Raw genomic sequence first — 13,607 nt, forward strand, 5'->3', positions numbered from 1 at the left:
TGGCAGAATGTCAGGCCGGACGGGGAGGAGAGAGAACGGAGGGAAGAAGCAGGTGGGGTGGAGAATAATAAACTCCTTCATGGTTCTGAAGGCTCTCGGAGTCTGATTTTCAATGATAAATAATCCCAGGGTTTGTTCAAAGCTCAGCAATGGTGCCGAGTGCCCTACAGCTGGACGAGTCAGCCTGCTTGACTTTTCCCATCTCCCGGGGTGTGACAACCTCCCTGATGGCCTTTGCAGTGATGGAGGAGGGGTTCTGAGAACACAGCTGAAAGACAGTTATTGAACATTTATCAACGTTCCCACCAGGTCTGTTTACTGAGTTTTTGTGCAGGTATGTCAACAGAGAAGGTGGTTTTTGTAGTGGCAAGGTTTTAGTTTATACAGCTAATCTTTACTGAATACCTAATATGTGCCTATGGGCCCATCCTGCACTAGGCATTGAAGTGGAAGGAGAGGCATAGAAAAATGAGTCATTGTTCCTGAGTGGGGGAGGCAAAGACATGGGGAAGATGATGTGCTAGAATAGTGGCCTTGCTCAGATGCTCTGAGAGGCTTCAGAGCAACCGGGAAGCTCTTGAGGGCTGGCTGCATTTGAACTGGTTCTTGCAAGAGCATGGGGAGAACAGGGCAGGAGGACTGAATTTGGAGTCCTGTCAAGAAAGCTCAGGAAGGGAGTTCCCGTCGTGGCTCAGCAGAAACGAATCTGACTAGAGAACCATGAGGTTGTGGGTTCGATCCCTGGCCTCGCTCATTGGGTTAAGGATCCGATGTTGCCATGAACTGTGGTGTAGGTTGCAGACGTGGCTTGGATCTGGCGCTGCTGTGGCTGTGGTGTAGGCTGGCAGCTGTAGCTAGCCTGGGAACCTCCATATGCCACAGATGCGGCCCTAAAAAGCAAAAAAAAAAAAAAAAAAAAAAAAAAACCAACAAAAAACTCAGGAAGCGAATGAGATCCCTAAAGTCCAGCACAAGGAGCCAGTGGACAGAAAGAGCCCAACCAAAGAGAAAGGCCGGTGGGAGGGGTGGGAGCCAGGCAGGGCCCCAGGGTCAGGGAGTGGAGGCCGAAACCAGAAGCTATGGGCTTTTTTTTTTTTTTTCCCCCAAACTCTGTGGCTGGAAAGGACTTTCTCCAAGACAGCCTGAGCAGCCTGAAAGCTGGGACAGGGTGTGGTGCTCCCTGGGGTGGGAGAACCTTGTTCCTTCTCCGCAACCCCAGGCCCAGTCCGCTTTGCCATCGCACACTAGTGATGGCCTGGCCAAAACATTTTTGATTCAAAAGAAATACTTTTCAGGCAACACCAAGAAATCCCAGAAAACATATCATTTGAAGAAAATGTCCTTCTAGGGTTTTAATTAAGGTGGAGGCAAGGCTGGGTGGAGTTCAAAATCATGTTTCTACCCAAAGGAATGAAATGGTACATGGTGTCCTTTCAAACATCGCTGTGCTTTGGGAATGTTGGGCTCTAGGGTTGTAGGGGAGGGTAAAATTATCTCACTGTAATTTGAGAAAAAGTGGCCTTTTTTTCTTCTTTTTTTTTTTTCCTTCTTATTCCCTGTAGAAGTAAAAGCAAAATGTGTGTGTGTGTGCGTGTGCGTGTGCCTGTGCATGTGCGTGTGCGTGCGTGTGTGTGTGTGTGTGTGTGTGTGTGTGTGTTGCTGGCTGGAATATCAGGTGACGAGACATCTGATAAAAGACTTGTTGTATGTGTTCTTCAATCAGTTGCCTTGGAAAGAAATTCTTAAATCTTTCAAAAATCAACATTTCCAAGCCTCATAGAAAGGATTTTACCAGAACAACAGGAAAAGACATCACATCTTTCCCAAGTCAGTCCTTCTAACACTCTTCTTTTCCCTACTGTTTTTTCTTCATAGAAAAGAAGCAATTTGTCCAAGGGAGGAAGATTCAGAACACTGTTCCCGCCTCAACCCCACCTTGAACAATTCATTTCCCAAACTTTTTGGGCTTTGTGGGCTTATTAGAAGCTGAATGTAATAACATGCATTTAAGATTCCTCTAAATCTTTTCATAGCTTAATTTCTTTTGAACACTGAATAATAGTCCATTGTCAGGGTGTACCACAGTTTATCCATTCACCTACTGAAAGATATTTTGGTTGCTTCCAAGTTTTTGGCAATTATGAAAAAAATCTTCTCTAAACATCAGTGTGCAGGTTTTTATGTGGACATAAATTTTCAGCTCATTTGGGTAAAAGCCAAGGGGTGCCACTGCTGAATCATATGGAACTGCCAAAGTGTCTTCCAAAGTGGCTGTACCATTTTGCATTCCAATCAGCAACGAATGGGAATGCAGGGAAGAAACATGAGTAAGAAAGCAAAAAGCTGATACAGGAAAAGATCACTTGCTTCTCTAAAAAGTAATAAAAAAGGAACCATGAAAAGATCTTGCATTATACAGAGGCCTTATAAGAAGAAAGAAAGGGAAGGGGAAAAGAAATCAAATGAAGCATAAGCTTCAGAAAAACACTGGAGTCTAGCTGATAAAAACTGTGACGTTAAAACATTACACACTTATTACCACGGCCAAAATTTGAAACACTGACAGCAAAGAATGCTGGCCAGGATGTGGAGCAATAGGACCTCCCGTCCATCGCCAAAAACTTGGACGCAAACAAAATATCTTTCAGTTGGTGAATGGATAAACTGTGGTACACCCTGACAATGGAATATCATTCAGTGTTCAAAAGAAATTAAGCTATGAAAAGATTAGGAGGGACCTTAAATGCATATTATTACTAAGTGAAAGAAGCCAACCTGCGAAGACTGTGTACCATATGATTTCAACTATATGACATTCTGGAAAAGGCAAAACTATGGTGACAGTAAAAAGACCAGTGGTTGAGAGGGGCTAGTGAGGATGGAAGGATGGGGCACAGAGGATTTCTAGGGTGGTGGAACTATTTTGTATGATACTATTATGGCAGATTCATGCCACCATTCATTTGTTAAAACTCAGAGGATGTACAACACCAGCAGTGAACCCTAAAGTAAACCAGGGGCTCTCAGTGATAATGATGTGTCAGTGTAGGTTCACCAGTTATGATAAATGTGCCTCTCTGGTGGGGGATGTTGATGGTGGGGGAGGTTATGCATGTGTGAGGACAGGAGTATTGAGAACTCTGTATTTTCCACTCCATTTTGCTGTGGTCCCAAAACCTCTCTAAAAATGAAGTCTATTTTACAAAATTATGACAAAACGTTTTGCGATTAATGGCACAAGTAATCAGATCAAGAGCCCATGGAAGAGATACAAAAGATCAGGGGAGATATCGCAATGACAAAAGTTGCTGAAGTGGAAATGGGTTTAATATAAATCACTAAATAAGATTCACAGGGAGACAGAGCCTTGAAGAGCCTTTGCTGAGTTAGAGCGGGAGGCTGGCTGCCGACTCCCCACAAAAGTGGACACTGGCTCAGCCTTTGGATGACGGGGAAGGTCTGGGAAAGCCAGGGGAGGAAGAATCGTGATACTCGAATGGGGCTGATTTGCTCTAGATTCTTGCAAGCACAGTAAGAAGAAGGCCCAGTCAGTCACGGAGGAGAGCTGAGGGACTCCATCAGCTACCAGTCAACCATGAGGCTTCTCGCCTAACCAGCCCGGAGCTGACCACCAGTGTTCAACACAGCTTAGCCAAGACTGCAAAACCATCCTGAACTGTTGATGTGCAGATTTTTAAGCCTAATGTGTTGTTGTTACTTTTATGCTCTATATTTCAGGGTGGTTAATTCTACAGCAATAATAACCGATTCACCTCTGCAACTGTGGACTTCTTATCAAATCTCCCATGGCTTCAGTCTTTTCATCTATAATAATTTGTGGATAAAATGCACTTTAGGTTGTAATTATAGCAACACATTTAAAACATACAGAACACAATAGGGTCCTCCAAACATTTTAGTTGAAGAATGAATCGTTCATATTCAATAAGCCTTTCCCCCCCCCAAAAGTAGTAATGATGATACCTGAGGGGGCTGTCACCACACAGAATTAGGGACTGGGGAAACCCAAGGTTCAGGGAAGCCGTCAGTGAAGTAAGATGGAAACCACTCGCCTTGCCAAGAACTTACTCACACGATGTGAGATCAGCCAGGCTGTTATGCAGATAGAATGGAAGAGAAAGTGCTTCCACTGCTCATTCCACAGCCAAACCACAGATCCTGGCAACTCCTTTCCTCGGAGGCAACAAAGACACATTCACAGGGCTTGGCTCCTTTCTTCTGAATTCTACACCTCAAGCTAAAGAAGCCAGTCACGCAAGGCTGGCCTGCTGAGACCAGCTGGGAAATCCATCCATGGCTACCGCTGAGATCTGGCCTCCCTTCTCTCAGATGCCCCCTCCTGTGTGCCCACACATGAGAGTTCTGGGAATACCCACTAATGACATGACTGATACTTTTGTTTTGCTTCCAGGAACCACCTTCTTCTTCATCTCTTTCCTCTTATCCTTCTTCTTTTCCTTGAACCAGGGGAGAGAATTACCTTTACCACTCTGGAGACCCTTTATGGACAATCCATCAAAAATACTGTAATATCCAGTTAACAGATATTTTGAGAGCCAACAAGTGTCAGGCCTGTGCCAGGTCTTGGAGAGGCAAGGATAAGATTGGAGTGTTCTTTTCTTATCCATCAGACCAAAGGGTACAAGAGGAGAAGTGTCACAAGACCTGGGTTTGGCTCCTGGCTCTGCCAGGGAATAACCGGACCGTTGCCTATGCTCTCTGAGCCTCAGTTTCCTCATCTGAAAAGTTGGTGATGGGTCTTGATGACCTCACTGCCCCATCCACCTCTGAGTTTAGATGTTGGCGAGTCTGTGGGTACTGGTAAAAATCTTAACTGGAAGGATCTTGTTTCCGTGTTCTCAGAAAAGCCTGACGACTTGGTTTTTCCTTTTCTTATCGTTATGTCATATTTGATATTGGCAAAAGAATGTGACAATCACACAGGTAAAGATGAGCCCAAATAACAACAGCACCATCTGTGACCCTTAGAGATCATGGCCAATACCACTGCTTCAGCTGGTGGGCTCCTTTCCTGTACTAGGAAGTGACCACCATTCTGAATTTTATTTCTATAAACTTCTGGTTCTAAAAGGTAAGTTAGCATACATGTATGTAACATCAAATAATATATTAATTTTTATTGATTTATAAAAATGATATTACATTGTACTATAGACCCAGTCTTCTTTTCACTTACTTTTTTCACTCATTGTTATGTTTCTAGGATTTGTCCATGTGGCAAGGAGCACGGCTTTCTTGCTAAGGTATGTGTAACATTGTATTGCACTAGTATGAATAAAGAGTTGTTTATTCATTCTGCAGCTACTCTGGACAAGGGTTGGCAGTTGCTATTAGAATGTTGCTGTGCATGTTCCTGTACACAAATGCTTTGCAAAGGCTTCTCTAGAATTTATACTTAAAAGGAATCTTAGGTATATGTGCAAGTGTTTATCTAGGGTAGAATTACAAAGATAAAAAGCACGCGAACATTCAACTTATTTTTTCCAAAGAAGTTGTACCAATTTAGACTTCCGCCAACAGTGTATAATAATTCCAGTTGACTCACACCCTCTCCATGACTTTGACAGTGTCTGACTTCTTAATTTTTGCCAGTCCAGTGGATGAAAAGTGGTGTCTCACTGGTGTCTTAATTAGCCTCTCCGATTACTAATGAGGTTGAGTATTCTTTGATGTGTTTATGGACAACTCATGTTTAGTGCTCTGTGAAGTGCCTGTTCCTATTTTTTGCCCATTTCCTCCCAAGCTGTTGGCTTTGTATCTATTCATCTAATGACTGGACTTTGACGAGTTAAAAAAAATCCTCTTTACATATATTTTATTGGCTATACATATTGCAAACATCTATTTTTTGGTTTTTCCAATCACTTTCATCATGGGATCTATTGTTTTGTTTTTATTTTATTTTATTTTATTTTATTTTATTTTTGTCTTTTTGTCATTTCTTGGGCCGCTGCCATGGCATATGGAGGTTCCCAGGCTAGGGGTCCAATTGGAGCTGTAGCCACCGACCTCCACCACAGCCACAGCAACGCGGGGTCCGAGCCGTGTCTGCAACCTACACCACAGCTCACGGCAACACCGGATCATTAACCCACTGAGCAAGGCCAGGGATCGAACCCTCAACCTCATGGTTCCTAGTCGGATTCGTTAACCACTGCGCCACGGTGGGAACTCCTGTTTTGTTTTTTTGACAAACTAGTTTATACTTTCATGTGTTGCTTAAGAAACCTTTGCCACCCTGAGGTCCTAAAGATATTCTCTTACATTGCCTTAGATTTTTTTTGGGCTTTGCCTTTCACATCTAGTCTTCAACACACCAGGATTTTATTTTTCAGTGTGTGACGCAAGATCTGATTATAGGGTTGCTCTTCCCCCCGCCCCCGTAGGTGACCAACTGACCATTCATGAAATAATTCATTGGTTCCTTAATGATCTGCAACAATTTCTCATGGCTCAAGGACCCATCTCATCCTCCTCCTCTTTCTGTTTCTGTTTCTGGGTTCTCTAGTCTATTCCAATGAGTGGTTTGTCTATATCGGTGCCAGTAAACACTGTCTTCATTGCTTCAGCTTTGTGATAGGTCTTGATGTTCCTCTTCAGGGGTGGCTTGCTTATTCTTAGATCTCTGTGTAAGTTTGAATATTATTGGTCCAGTTCCTCAACAATTCTGCTTGACATTTTATGGGAATTGTATCCAATCTCTAGATCAGTCTGGGGAGAAATGCATGTGTGTGATGTTTCCAAAAGATTATATTCTGGTGCTGGAGTAGCTGATGGTCTAGTGGGGAAGACAGACACAGACACACTGATATAATATCATGTGGTAAATATTATATAAACATGAATCGCAGAGGAGGAGTGAGGGAAAATGTTATAGAGAAGATAACGTGTGAAGGCTCTCAGTGAACAAAGATTCTGTATTCTGGCTTCAAATGTAAGAAGTATGACTATTCCATTTTTGTCAGATCTCCCCTCAGGAATTAACCACCAAGGTTACTCTCATTGAAACCCTACAACTGTTGTGGTGGTTGCAACAACCATCATATGAGTGGGATCAGTTTGCCTTGGACCTAAACCCACACCAGGGTGCTCCATCCATTCTTTACTCTGTCTCCAAACTGGGATGTCAGCACATGGTATCTCTTTCAGTATTATGTTCACCCCACACCCTACGTATTTCCTTTACCTTTGCAGGTCTGACTTGTCTTGTCCAGAGAGATCTCCTTAGGGTCTCATCAGACTTTTTATGAAGCCAACTTTTTTTTTTTTTTTTTTTACACCATTCAGTTTTATAAGTTCAACCTTCTATAGTGTTGCCTCCAGAGTTTTATTCAATTCTGGGGCAAGTTTTCTGGGTTATCCTTCAACAATCAATTTGCGGCCACCACTGAGTACCTGTTCTGGCACCAGATATTTTTAGGGGATGCCAAGTCAAGGATATGGAATCAGGTAGACCTGGATTTAGTCTTGGCTCTGCCTAATTAGCTGGTTGACATTGGGTCAACTATTTAATTTTTTTATGATGATATGGTTCTTCATTTTCAACAAAAGATGATAATTTGGGTTCAGATGATCTATATTAAGGATCTTGTAACACAGTATTTTAACCAATGGAAGAACAGAAAATGGTCATTTCAGAAACCAGAACAGAAGACAGTAACTTGCTGCTGAGATAATTTTTTCCCCAGAGGAGTGTATGAAGTAGTGGGAGGTAAGACGCTCAGAGAGGTCGTGTACTAAGGAGAAAAACACAGGATAATAAAGTCCAAAAAATCATGTTGACCCTCCACTTTAAGAAAAAAATTAAGATATCACATAAAATAGATACTTTAGACCAAAGTAACAACTTAGAAGTGATGGAAAAGCAAAGCAAAATCAAGAGTGAGACTTATAGAAAGGTGGGAAAGAAGGAGTAAAGAAATAACATACCAGGGAGTCCATTTCAACACTTGCTTTAAGGGACACATATTGGATGCTAAGCTTTCCAGGGGCCCCACCAATAATTATAGTGACAACCTACAGGTCACCACAAGGAACGCCAAATATAGGAGAATGATCAGCACGGAGCAGGTTTGGCTAGGGAGGCTCTTTGAAAACAATGAGGTTTGAGCCAGGTTTTGAAGGATGTTAGAGGTGTGAGTTCCACAGGGAGCCACCCAAACAAAACATAACGGAGAAGAATATAGCGGTTGTCCTGGGGTGTAGGGATCCTTTTGGCTCGTTTCCAGGTAGAGCAGGAAGACAAATGAGGTCATTAATAGCAGTCTTTAGATTTCATACAAAAGAGAGCCCTGGCTTCCCATGATGAGAAAATGACCCAATGGGAGTGGTATTTAGAGGAAATTACTCTGGCACCACACAGCTGCAATTTTCCCCTTTGCAAATTATAATTCATCACGGGCATTTAGGAAAAGGCTGTCACGCATGTCTCTCCTGATGTGGTTCCCATCTGGCTCTGCCATTGGCAATACAGAATACTTAGAAAATCTGTCCGGCATTAGTGTCTAATAACTTTTGCTTTAAACACAGTGAAGCAGACCACAAACTTAGAAATGGCACACATCCCTCTGGAGTAATTTAGCCCAGGTTCTCTGTCTGACTTAGAAAATCCCTCGTTGTAGCTGCATCTAGTTGTCTGGACAATGCCGTGAGTGTTGAAAACCAGGGAGGTTGAAACTAACCTCAGAAATAGAGTAAACTTAGTGACTTTCACTTTCGGTTTGCTTTCCTTGCACGTATAAAGTTTTGAGAGGTTGAAACGGCTCTAGACTGAACAGCCTTCAGCATAACGCAGCACAATCACTGGAATTTTTCTTTGAAAAGAAAGTTAGATTTTTGTAGCACGTGGATGTTGCGACCCATTCAAATATTTGGATTTTCCATTTGGGCTTGAATTTTGGCTGAACAGATTTTTCCTTTGTCGTCTTTTGAAAGACTAATGAGCTCCTTGATCTCTTAGAAGAAATGAAGCTAATGCCTTCTTAGTTGTTCAGTGGCAGAAGCCCGTAGAAGGTAGAAGCAAGTACCATAGGGGCTAAGCACTGAGGCAGGGAAATATCTGAGGGAACATGCACTTTCTCAGCCCAAGAAGAGCTCTTGGCAAGACTGTACGCAGTCTCTTCTTGACCCCAATTAGTTGTAATCCCTGAGCAATCCATCCTCTGGGACAGCCGTTATCAGGCTATGTGGGGAAAGCATGTCCTTGCTAAACTTTTGAAGGCAAAGGGGAAAGGGCAAGGCTTTATTGCTCTGATAGTCACGCATTCACTTCATGTGATCCAACCAATTGTTTTCTTTGGAGGCCATTCCCAACCGATTATCTTGAAGCAAGTTTTATTCGTTGAAGGGGGAGAGGTGAGAGATGAACCACAGACCCATCTTCCTTGATTTGTCCCTAACTCTCAGCTAGAAAGAGAATTTCATTTGCAAGTGGCAGAACCCTCTGGTGAGAGGCTCTAGATTTTGAATTCTTTTATGCCTACATGGATTGAGTTGGGATGTTCTCTGCAGGGAAAACATATAGAAAGTGTAGTTTTGTTAAGCCAGTTTTTCTTTTTCTTTCTTTTCTTTCTCTCTTTTTTTTTTTTTGTCTTTTTAGGGTGGCACCCGTGGCATATGGAGGTTCCCAGGCTAGGGGTCGAATCGGAGCTGCAGCTGCCTGCTTACACCATAGCCACAGCATTGCAAGATCTGAGCCTCGTTTGCGACCTATGTCACAGCTCACAGCAATGCAGGATCCTTAACCCACTGAGCAGGGGCAGAAATTGAACCTGTGTCCTCATGGATACTAGTCAGTTTCATTTCTGCTGAGCCACTACGGGAACTCCAAGCCAGTTTTTCTTAATGAATTCCATTCATTCACTCACTTAAATATTTGAGAGCCTTCTGTGTTCTATTGCTGTGCTTTGTGCTGAGGATACTAGGGGATATAGTGACAAACAGGATAATTCATGGCCCATGAATCATGGGTGTGACATGTGGCAGAATAACAGTGTGTTCCAAATGATGACACTGATTCCATAAAATTCTCTTCTCTTACCAAAACAAATGAAGTGGAGAGGGTGATTTTTTTCTCAAATAAATTTGGGAAATACTGCAGACTATGTTTTGGAGTCACACATTAGATCATAGCATAATAAAGGCTTGGGTTTGTTCTGCTATCAATAATTGTGCTCTTCTTTGTTTAATCTAGCATTTACCAAAAGCATTTAACCACCTATTAATTTCTGGGGGTCAAGTTTTCTGTGAAACATCTTTTGGAAAACCGGATGGAGGAAACTCAGTAGAAATGAACAAATGTTAAAAACTCCCAGGGTCACAAATCTGGCTGTGGTTAGTGGTGGTCAAGGGTTGCTGCCATGGAGGGAAATCCACCACAGAAGCCACTGGGCCTGTCCTCTGGGGCCACCAGAGACACTTCTGCATGGCACCCAGGGCTCTCGCCATGCACTTTCCCTGCAAGAAATGACCTTGTCCCAACCACCTGCCTGCTCACCCTGTTCCAATTCATGTGCTTGCACAATCCTGGCTGTAAGTTCCCCTGCACTTAGGAGTATTCTCTGAGATGCCATCTTGAGATTAAAAAAACCCATTACTCATACTATTTTATTTTCTTCTCACAACAGCAAAGCATGGGTACCATAGAAACACTATGAAGTGATATGAACCAGCAAAAGGAAATACAAGCCCATCTAGAAATGACTACTGTTCCTATCTTAGTGACCATCCTCTCCAAGTTCTCCCCCCCCCCATATATACACACACTTATAAAAATCGGGATCCTTTGACCTTGTTCACCTCGTACAATATAGTGATGGGGCCATCTTGTTTTCATTGTACTTGCCTGGCCTCACACAGACAGTGACACTCTGTGAGTACTCAGTGAACATTCGGTGAACAAATGACCAACCCTAAGGTTTCTTCTAGTTCTAAATGCATTTGATTTTTATCATTCTTATACTCTGTGCATCTTCCAAGTGTCCTCAATTTACCCTGTATGGATATTTATTTATAATGGTTTTTGTTTTTTTCCATTATAGCTGGTTTACAGTGTTCTGTCAATTTTCTACTGTACTGCAAGGTGACCCAGTTACAAAAAGAACAAAATAATGCCATTTGTAGCAACATGGATGGAACTAGGGACTCTCATACTAAGTGTATTGGTTTTTAAAAAATTTAGAGACTTTATTTTTATAACAATTTTAGATTTACACAAAAAAATGAGTGGCTAGAACAGAGGCTCCATATGCAATCTCCCCCACGAACACAATCATGCTGTAAGTAACACCTTACATTCGAATGAAATGTTTGGTACTGTCAGTTTTTTTGTTTTGCTTTGTTTTAACCATTCTAATAGCTGTGTGGTAGTATCTTACTACTGTTTTAATTTGCAATTCCGTAATGACATACAATGTCATCTTTTCACAGACTTATTTAAAGTTTGCATTTCTTATTTAGTGAGGGGGCTGTTCAGATCTTTTGCCTACTTTTTAATTAAGTTATTCATTTTTTTATTTTTGAGTTTTAAGAGTTCTTTATATATCCAGTGATAATTTCACTGGATACAGAATTCTAGTTTGATGACTTTTCCTTCAATACTTAAATAGTTCACTCTCTTTTTGCTTGCGTGAATTCTGAAGTGAAATCCAAAGTAATTTTAATCTTTTTTCCTCTATAGGTTAGGTTTCTTTTTTCTTTAATTTTTTTTTTCTCTTTGTCTTTGGTTTTCTGTAGTATGACATGTCTACATATAGATTTTTGAGTATTTATCCTGTTTGGTGTTCGTGAGCTTCTCTGGAGCTGTAGTCTATCATTAATTTTGAGAATTTCTCAGGCATTATTATCTCAAATACATCTTATGTTTTTTTTTCTCTTTCTTCTTCTTCTAGTATTTCCATACTATATGTTTACATTTGTGCTTCCTTTTGTAATTGTTCACAGTTCTTTGATATTCTGTTCCTGTTTTTTTTTTTTTTTTTTTTGCTATACCTGTGGCATGCAGAAGCTCCTGGGAGGGCCCCAGATTGAGCCCCAGTCACAGCAGTGACAATACCAGATCCTTAACTGATAGGCCACTAGGGAACTCTTATTCTGTTCCAGTTTTAAAAATCATCCTTTCTCCTTGCATTTCTGTTTAAGGATGACATATCTTAAGCTCGCTGATTCTTTTAGGAGTTTCCATCGCTCCGGTTACATTACCCATCTGCTCTTGCATCTTGTCTCATTTTCCTTTAGAGCCCTTTACATACTAATCATAGTTATTTTAAATTCCCTATCTCATAATTCTGAAAGCTATGTAATGCCTGGATCTGTTTCTTATGCTTTCTTTGTCTCTCCAGACTATGTTTTTCCTTGCTTTTTAACATGTCATTTACTTTGTTGTTGAAAGCTGGACGTGATGTATTGGGTAAAGAAACTGAGATAATTAGGTTTTATGGTGAGCTGTGCTGTGTTCAGTGTCTTCTGCAGCTGTAGGGGCCAGAGTTTCATTTTCTTCTACTTTCCTTATAGATTTCATTCTCCTGTTGTTTTCATGTTTCCCTAGACACATCTTTTTTTTTTTTTTTTTTTTTGTCTTTTTGCTATTTCTTTGGGCCGCTACCGTGGCATATGGAGGTTCCCAGGCTAGGGGTCTAATCAGAGCTGTAGCCGCCAGCCTACGCCAGAGCCACAGCAACGCGGGATCCGAGCCGCGTCTGCAACCTACACCACAGCTCACGGCAACGCCGGATCATTAACCTACTGAGCAAGGCCAGGGACCGAACCCGCAACCTCATGGTTCCTAGTTGGGTTCGTTAACCACTGCGCCATGACAGGAACTCCTAAACACATCTTAAATAGAACCTGGGTCTCCTAGCTCGCTCTGTCTCTCTCTCAGTTATATGCCACTGTAATTGTAGTGGAGCCCTGGGGATGTGGTGCTTGGGTGTGGGTTGGGGAGGTGTTCTGTAATATCATGGTTAAATCTCACCTTTTTAGTGGGCCTGAGTCCCTGGGCTGCGACCTTCCAAAACATTCCTCAGCCTTTTCCTTCCCCGTATTTGAGTCAGGAAGACTAGAGGGGGAGTTCCTGTTGTGGCTCAGCGGTGATGAATCCGACCATTATCCATGAGGATGCGGGTTCTATCCCTGGCCTTGCTCAGTGTATTAAGGATCTAGCGTTGCTGCAGCTGTGGTGAAGGCCAGCAGATGCTGCTCCGATTCTACTCCTAGCCTGGGAACTACCATATGTGGCACTTGCAGCCCTAAGGAAAAAAAAAAAGAAAGAAAGAAAAGAAAAAGACTAGAGGGGATTTGAGCTGGCTAATTTCTCTTCTCCTAAGTCAGATAAGGCTCTGGGTAAAATGACTTCCCTCAGAGTACAGTCCTTTCTTATGGAGCATGCTCTGGGCATTTGTCAAAATGGTTAGTCTCCCCTGGTACATTTAAAACTGGTCACTTCCCTCGTCCCTCTGCTGGAAACAGGAGCAAGTTGTCCTCCCATCTTCACGGTGAGAACGATCCTTGAGGTCAAAACCATGAAAACGAAGTCTACCATTTCTCCTCCCCAAATTTGCTCCCTCTCC

The 13,607-nt window shown here is 42.2% G+C and overlaps 1 long non-coding RNA gene across 12 annotated transcripts in view; it reads left to right on the plus strand.

Moving 5' to 3' along the window:
* LOC146404873 (uncharacterized) overlaps positions 1-13,607 on the plus strand; it is a 44,327-nt gene that overhangs the window by 1,224 nt on the left and 29,496 nt on the right. For 9 of the 12 annotated variants that reach the window (XR_014842227.1, XR_014842216.1, XR_014842215.1 and 6 more), the window contains exon 2: positions 5,246-5,285. This is a non-coding gene — a long non-coding RNA (uncharacterized LOC146404873). Of the gene's footprint in view, positions 1-3,549; positions 5,114-5,245; positions 5,286-13,607 lie in introns of those variants that run through there. The other 3 variants (XR_014842224.1, XR_014842225.1, XR_014842223.1) reach the window with 3 other exon arrangements.

This window comes from Sus scrofa, chromosome 3, assembly GCF_054392235.1.
Source record: "Sus scrofa isolate SSC_HxYL_T2T_F1_AM1 chromosome 3, Sscrofa_HxYL_maternal_Yorkshire_Landrace_v2.0, whole genome shotgun sequence".
NCBI classification, from domain to species: domain Eukaryota; kingdom Metazoa; phylum Chordata; class Mammalia; order Artiodactyla; family Suidae; genus Sus; species Sus scrofa.